Here is an 8,163-nt window from a genome sequence, read left to right as displayed (position 1 = left end):
TATAAATATATGCTCTCAAATTGCTACTCATGTGTTCTGAATGTTATTCTTCTCTCCCCAAACAAGAACAAAATCTCCGCAAAGCCTCAGTAGATTATATTATTTTTCTAATTTATACCTCATTGTTTCACACTTATCATTAATGTGATGATAATTTGATTCTATGGCCCTGAAGTGATTAGCCTCATTTTATCTCCAAAATATACACAATTGAACATCTAACACACATCAAATTCTAGTCATCCATTCCCATTCCTTCTATCTTCAAGTTTATGAAATGAGAATGGACATCAGTGATTACTCTTTGTGAGCTTATCTTCCAGAGGAAGTCACTTTGTCATGCATTTTAAGCTATTATGTAAGTGTACTGATGTACATATATGTATATATGTATCTATACACATATGACTGCATAAATATATATTCACTCATTGTATATATTATATACACACAAATACATATGCTATTAAGTGTGGTTCTTTATAAAATTGGGCTCATACTACACATATTTTCTACAACTTGATGTTTTTCTAGTAAACAATATACCAGGAACCACCCCAATATAATAAAAACATGGAAAAATGATTCTAATGAACACATTGGAAAAGAAAATGGAAATGGTTATTAAACATGAAAATAGCTTAAAAACAAAAAAGTATATATTATATATCTTTTAAACATTCTTGAGTGGAAAATGAAAATATGTTCATGTAAGCATTGGTCAAGGTGTGGACAAACAGGCACTCTTGTATATTTATACAGAAGGCCAATTTCTCAATGAGGCATACATTGAGTACCTTACTGAAATTTGTAATCTTCCCTCCATCACCACCTTTCCCCATCAGTCAACTTTTGGTTCCCTTTACATTTCTTTTTGGAATTTTGCATGTTTTGTGTTAATCTTTCTTATAAACCTAGGAGGTATGTAAAATTTGTGTTAGTTTCCATGAGTACTATAACAAATTACAACGAACTTAGTGGTAAAATAATGCAAATGACTTTCTTACAGTTCTGAAGTTTGAAGGTCCAATATCAGTTTCACTGGGCTAAGATCAAGGTGTTGAGTAAGGCTGTTTCCTTCTGAAGGTTCTAGGAGAGAATTTATTTCCCCGCATTTTTTTTTTTCTTTTTTTTGCTTCTAGAGGCTGCCAACGTTCCTCATCTCATGAGTCCTTTGCTTGGGGTATCACATCTTCTACTATCCACTCTTATCCTCTTATTTCCCTCTTAGAAGGATCAATGTGATTACATTGGGCCCACTTGGATAATCTAGTGTAATTTGCCCATGTCATATCCTTAGCATAATACATTTGGAGTGTTTCTTTTACCATGTAAAGTAATACATTTATAGGTACACAGGTTGCTAGGATTAGGATATTTTGTGAGGAGATGAGGTTATTATTCAGCCTACCACACTACAGTTATACCCATTTTATCACCAAATAACTGAGATGATGTTTTGTTATGAGTCTTGCTCAAGGTCAGGCAGATTTTAAGTGTAGAGACCAGAATGGAACCAATGCTATCTGACTGAAAAGTGGAGTTGCTAATCACTTTGCTATTAACTCTTTTTCCTCCCAATTTTGTGCTAAGATAAAATACACATAAATAAAATTCACTATCTTAAACATTTTTAAGTGTACAGTGTTTTTATGGTTTGGCTGTGTTTCCCCATCCAAATCTCATGTTGAATTGTAATCCCCACGTGTAGAGGGAAGGAGGTGATTGCATCATGGGGGCGGTTTCTCCCATGCAGTTACATGATCGGGAGTGAGTTCTCATGAGGTCTAATGGCTTTATAAGCGTCTGGCATTTCCGCTGTTTGCACTTCTCTCTCCTGCGACCATGTGAAGAAGGTCCTTGCTTCCCTTTTGCCTTCTGCCATGATTGTATGTTTCCTGCAGCCTTCTCAGCCATATGGAACTTAGCTAATTAAATCTTTTTTGTTTGTAAATTACCCAGTCTCTGGTGTTTCTTTATAGCAGTGTGAAATTGGACTAATACAAGGGCAGTGGTATTAAATATATTCTAATTTCTAATGTTATTCAACCACCATGCTCATTCATCTCTGTAACTTTTTTTATCTTATAAAACTGAAACTTTATACCCATTGAATAATAACTCCCATTTCCCTGTCCCCCAGCTTCTAGCAATCATTTTACTTTCTATCTCTATGATTTTAACTATTCTAAGTTCCTCATGTAAGTGAAATCATACAGTATTTCTCTTTTGGTAACTGGTTTATTTCATTTATCATAATGTCCTCAAGATTCATCCATGTTGTGTGCTGTTAACTCTTATTGTGTTTATTCTTTATTGATTATTTTCTTTCAATACAATACATGTTTCATGTTCAGCTGGCACAGGATTGACGCCTAGTGGAACCCAGCTGAGTGATCTGTGCAGTGTGGTGTTTTCCAACTGGCCAAGGTGTCTGCAGGGCCCTCAGAATTTTCCAAGCAAGAAGAGATTTGGGTACTTGGAGAAACTTCATCCTGCTGGAGGTCTGGATTAGTGGTAAACTCTTGTGATTCTAAAGCATTCCATAGCAGAACCCACTGATGATGACAAACTGAACCTTGGTGTCCCTGGATTAGTGGGAGGTGGTGAAAGGATTCTGTGATAGTTCAGGTGTTCACAGCTCTCTTGCTTTTGGCAGAATTTCTTAGGTAGTCAAATAAGTATTTTTTTTTAAAAGAATTTAAAATTTTAAAGAGAATTACCATGTCATTTAGCAATTCTACTTCTGGATACATATCCGAAAGAAATGAAAGTAACTTATCATAGAGCTATATCTGCACCCATGTTCATAGCAGCACTATTCACAATATCCAAAAAGTAGAAACATCACAAGTGACCATTGAGGAAGTAATGTGGTGCAAATATACAATGGAAGATTATTCATCCTTAAAAGAAAGTAAATTTTGACACATGCTATACCATGAATGAAATTTAAAGATATTCATGCAAAGTGAAATAAGACAATCACAATCATATAAAATACTGTGTGACTGGCTTATCTAAGGTACCCAGAATACACAAGTTCATAGATACAGAAATTTTCTATGGGTTGTTATATGGGTGGTTGTTAGGAATAGGAGGAAATTGAGGACGGGTAGTTACTGTTTAATGATACAAAGTTCAGTTTTGCAAGATGAAAAGAGTTCTTGAGACAGTGATGTTGGTTACATAATAATTTGAATGTAATTACAGGTGCTAAAATATACACCCTAAATGATTAATATATTTAATTTTATGTTACGTATATGTTACCACAGTTAATAAAATGTCATTCATGTCTGAAAAAAAGCACTACTTATATTATCCAGACATTAAAATATATTCAGAATACTTAGTGTTTATTGAACAAAGCTACCCTGAAAATTATATTAAAATGAAGATGCAAAAGAGTGTAAAAGAAACCATTCATAGAGCATGTGCTGGTGAAAAGCTGTGCCCTCAAATACCTTACTCCTTGCAATTCCTTTTTATAGGCATCACCTCCAGAATCTACTTGATGTGGATGACTCTGACTTCGATGAACTGTTTTCCTGTGAGTAATTTCTCCAGTTTAGACAGAGCTATCCATGGGAAGGTGAGTCTGATCAAACTACTTGACCATGATCAGAACAATCTGCCTCCCCATTTCATCATCAAACTGTAATTTTAAAAGCCCCACTTTAATTTAAAAAGCCCCACTTTCTGTCCATCCCCATAGCTCCTCCCTCGCCCACCAAAATGAGTCACTAGGGGCAGTGGTGGGCAGATGATTTCAGATATCCTGATCTCAATTCCCTGATCTCAGTACGTCTACAAATTCTTTTTTTTTTTCAACTTTTATTTTAAGTTCTGGGGTACATGTACAGGATATGCAGGTTTGTTACATAAGTAAACATGTGCCATAGTAGTTTGCTGCAAAGATCATCGCATCACCTAGGTATTAAGCCCAGCATCCATTAGTTATTCCTCTTGAAGCTCTGCCTCCCCTGGCTCCCTGCTCTGGGAGGCCCCAGTGTGGGTTGTTTCCCTCATGTGTTCTCATCATCCAGCTAATACTTATAAGTGAGAACATGTGGTATTTTGTTTTCTGTTCTTGCATTAGTTTGCTAAGGATGATGCCTTCCAACTCCATCTGTGCCCCTGCAGAGGACATGATCTCATTCCTTTTTCTGGCTGCATAGTATTCCATGGTGTATATGCATCACATTTTCTTTATCCAGTTTACCATTGATGGGCATTTAGATTGATTCCATATCTTTGCTATTGTGAGTAGTGCTGCAATAAACATATACATGCATATATCTTTATAATAGAATGATATATATTCCTTTGATATATAATAGAATTATATATATATATATATATCTCTACTAATGGGATTGCTAGGTCAAATGATATTTCTGCTTCTAGGTCTTTGAAAAATCACAACACTGTCTTTCACAATGCAACCACTGTGAAACTAATTTACACTCCCACCAAGAGTGTAAAAGTTTTCGTTTTTCTCCACAACCTTGCCAGCATCTGTTGACTTTTTAATAATAGCTGTTCTGACTGGCATGACATGGTATGTCATGTATATCATTGTGGTTTTGATTTGCATTTCTCTAATAACACATTTATTATTAAGGAACTTTTCTTCACATATTTGTTGGCCGCATGTGTATCATATTTTAAGAAATGTCTGTTCATGTTCTTCACCACTTTTTAACAGTGTTGTTTGCGTTTGTCTTTTAAATTTGTTTAAGTTACATGTGGCTTCTGGATATAAGATCTTTGTCAAATAGATTGCAAAAATTGTCTCCCCTTCTGTAGGTTGTCTGTTCACTCTGATGATGGTTCCATTTGCTGTGTGGAAGCTCTTAAGTTGCATTAAATCCCAGTTGTCAATTTCTGCTTTTGTTGTAATTGTTTTTGGAGATTTCATCATGAAATCTTTGCCTGTACCTATGTCTTCAATGGTATTGCCTATATTTTCTTCTAGGGTTTTTATTTTAAAATTATACTTTAAGTTCTGGGGTACATGTGCAGAATGTATAGGTTTGTTATATAGGTATACACATGCCATGGTGGTTTGCTGCACCCATCAACCCGTCATCTATATTAAGTATTTCTCCTAAAGCTCTCCCTCCCCTAGCCCTCCCTGTGTGTGATGTTCCCCTCCCTGTGTGTGATGTTCCCCTCCCTGTGTTCATGTATTCTCATTGTTCAACTCCCACTTATGAGTGAGAACATGTGGTGTTTGGTTTTCTGTTCCTGTGTTAGTTTGCTGAGAATGATGGCTTCCAGCTTCATCCATGTCCTTGCAAAGTACATGAACTCATCTTTTTTTGTGGCTGCATAGTATTCCATGGCAATATGTGACACTTTTTCTTTATCCAGTCTATCACTGATGGGCATTTGGGTTGGTTCCAAGTCTTTGCTATTGTGAATAGTGCCCCAATAAACATACATATGTGTGTGTGTGTGTCTTTATAGGAGAATGATTTATAATCCTTTGGGTATATACCCAGTAATGAGATTACTGGGTCAAATGGTATTTCTATGACCAGTGATGATGAGCTTTTTTTCATATGTGTGTTGGCTGCATAAATGTCTTCTTTTGAGAAGTCTCTGTTCACATCTTTCACCTATTTTTGATGGGTTGTTTGTTTTTTCCTTGTAAATTTGTTTAAGTTCCTTGTAGATTCTGGATATTAGCCCTTTGTCAGATGGATATATTGAAAAAATTAGGTAAGTTGCCTGTTCACTCTCCCATTGGGTAAGTTGCCTGTTCACTCTGATGATAGTTTCTTTTGCTATGGAGAAGCTCTTTAGTTTTATTAGACTCCATTTGTCAATTTTGGCTTTTGTTGCCATTGATTTTGGTGTTTTGTCATGAAGTCCTTGCCTATGCCTATGTCCTGAGTGGTATTGCCTAGGATGGTTTTAGGTCTTAAGTTTAAGTGTTTTATCCATCTTGAGTTAATTTTTATATAAGATATATGGAAGGGGTCCAGTTTCAGTTTTCTGCATATGGCTAGCCAGTTTTCCCAACACTACTTATTAAATAGGGTATCCTTTTCCAATGCTTGTTTTTGTCAGGTTTGTCAAAGATCAGATGGTTGTAGATGTGTGGTATTATTTGTGAGGCCTCTGTTCTGTTCCATTGGTCTATGTATCTGTATTGGTACCAGTATCATGCTGTTTTGGTTACTGTAGCCTTGTAGTATAGTTTGAAGCCAGGTAGCGTGATGCCTCCAGCTTTGTTCATTTTGCTTAGGATTGTCTTGACTATGTGGGCCAAGACATAAATTTCATATGGAATTTAAAGCAGTTTTTCCCAATTCTGTGAAGAAGGTCAATTGTTGCTTGATGGGAATAGCATTGAATCAATTAATTACTTTGGGTGGTTTGGCTATTTTCACGATATTGATTCTTCCTATCCATGAGCATGGAATGTTTTTCCATTTGCTTTGTCTTCTTGAAGAAGTCCTTCACATCTCTTATAAGTTGTATTCCTAGGTATTTAATTATCTTTGTAGCAATTGTGAATGGGAGTTCACTCATGATTTGACCCTCTGTCTGTTATTGGTGTGTAGGAATGCTTGTAATTTCTGCACATTGATTTTTTTATCCTGAGAATTTGCTGAAGTTGCTTATCAGCTTAAGGGGATTTGGGGCTGAGATGATGGGGTTTTCTAAATACACAATCATGTCATCTGCAAACAGAGATGATTTGACTTCCTCTCTTCCTATTTGAATATCCTTTATTTCTTTCATTTACCTGATTGCCCTGGCCAGAACTTCCAAAACTGTGTTGAATAGGAGTGGTGAGAGAGGGCATCCTTGTCTTGTGCTGGTTTTCAAAGGGAATGCTCCCAGTTTTTGCCCAATTAATATGATATTGACATATTGACTGTGGGTTTGTCATAAATAGCTCTTATTATTTTGAAATATGTTCCATCAATACCTAATTTATTGAGAGTTTTTAGCATGAAGAGGTGTTGAATCTTGTCAAAGGACTTTTTTACATCTATTGAGATAACCATGTGGTTTTTGTCATTGGTTCTGTTTATGTGATACATTACATTTATTGAATTGTGTATGTTGAACCAGCCTTGCATCCCAGGTATGAAGCAGACTTGATCACGGTGGATAAGCTTTTTGATGTGCTGCTGGATTTGGTTTGCCAGTATTTTATTGAGGATTTTCTCATTGATGCTCATCAGGGATATTGTCCTGAAAACTTCTTTTTTTCTTGTTTCTCTGCCGGGTTTTGATATCAGGATAATGCTGGCCTCATAAAATGAGTTAGGAAGGTTTCCCTCTTTTTCTACTGTTTGGAATAGTTTCAGAAGGAATGGTATCAGCTCATCTTTGTGTTTCTGGTAGAATTCGGCTGTGAATTGGTCTGTTCCTGGACTTTTTTTAGTTGAAAAGTTATTAATTACTGCCTTGATTTCACAACTTATTTTTTGTCTATTCAGGGATTTGACTTCTTCCTGGTTTAGACTGGGAGGGTGTATGTGTCCAAGAATTCATCCATTTCTTCTAGATTTTCTAGTTTATTCATGTAGAGGTGTTTATAGTATTCTTTGCTAGTAGTTTGTATTTTTGTGGGATCAGTGGTGATATCCCCTTTATCATTTTTTATAGTGTCTATTTGATTCTTCTTTCTTTTCTTCTTTATTACTCTGGCTAGTGTTCTATCTATTTTGTTGATCTCAAAAAACCAGGTTCTGGATTCATTGATTTTTTGGAGGGTTTTTCATGCCTCTATCTCCTTCAGTTCTGCTCTGATCTTAGTTATTTATTGTCTTCTGCTAACTTTTGGAATTTCTTTGCTGTTGCTTCTCTAGTTCTACTAATTGTGATGTTAGGATGTCAATTTTAGATCTTTCCTGCTTTCTTCTGTGGACATTTACTGCTATAAATTTCCCTCTACACACTGCTTGAAATGTGTCCCAGAGATTCTGGTACATTGTGTCCTTGTTTTGATTGATTTGAAAGAACATCTTTATTTCTGCCTTAATTTCGTTACTTACCCCCCAGTAGTCATTCAGGAGCAGGTTGTTCAGTTTCCATGTAGTTGTGCAATTTTGAGTGAGTTTCTTAATTCTGAGTTCTAATTTGATTTCACTGTGGTCTAAGAGAATGTTATGATTTCCATTCTTTTGCATTTGC

Source organism: Mandrillus leucophaeus, unplaced genomic scaffold (genome assembly GCF_000951045.1).
Source record: "Mandrillus leucophaeus isolate KB7577 unplaced genomic scaffold, Mleu.le_1.0 Scaffold117, whole genome shotgun sequence".
In the NCBI taxonomy this organism is placed as follows: Eukaryota; Metazoa; Chordata; class Mammalia; order Primates; family Cercopithecidae; genus Mandrillus; species Mandrillus leucophaeus.
The sequence above is the reverse complement of the archived record's forward strand: the minus strand, read 5'-3'. Positions refer to the sequence as shown.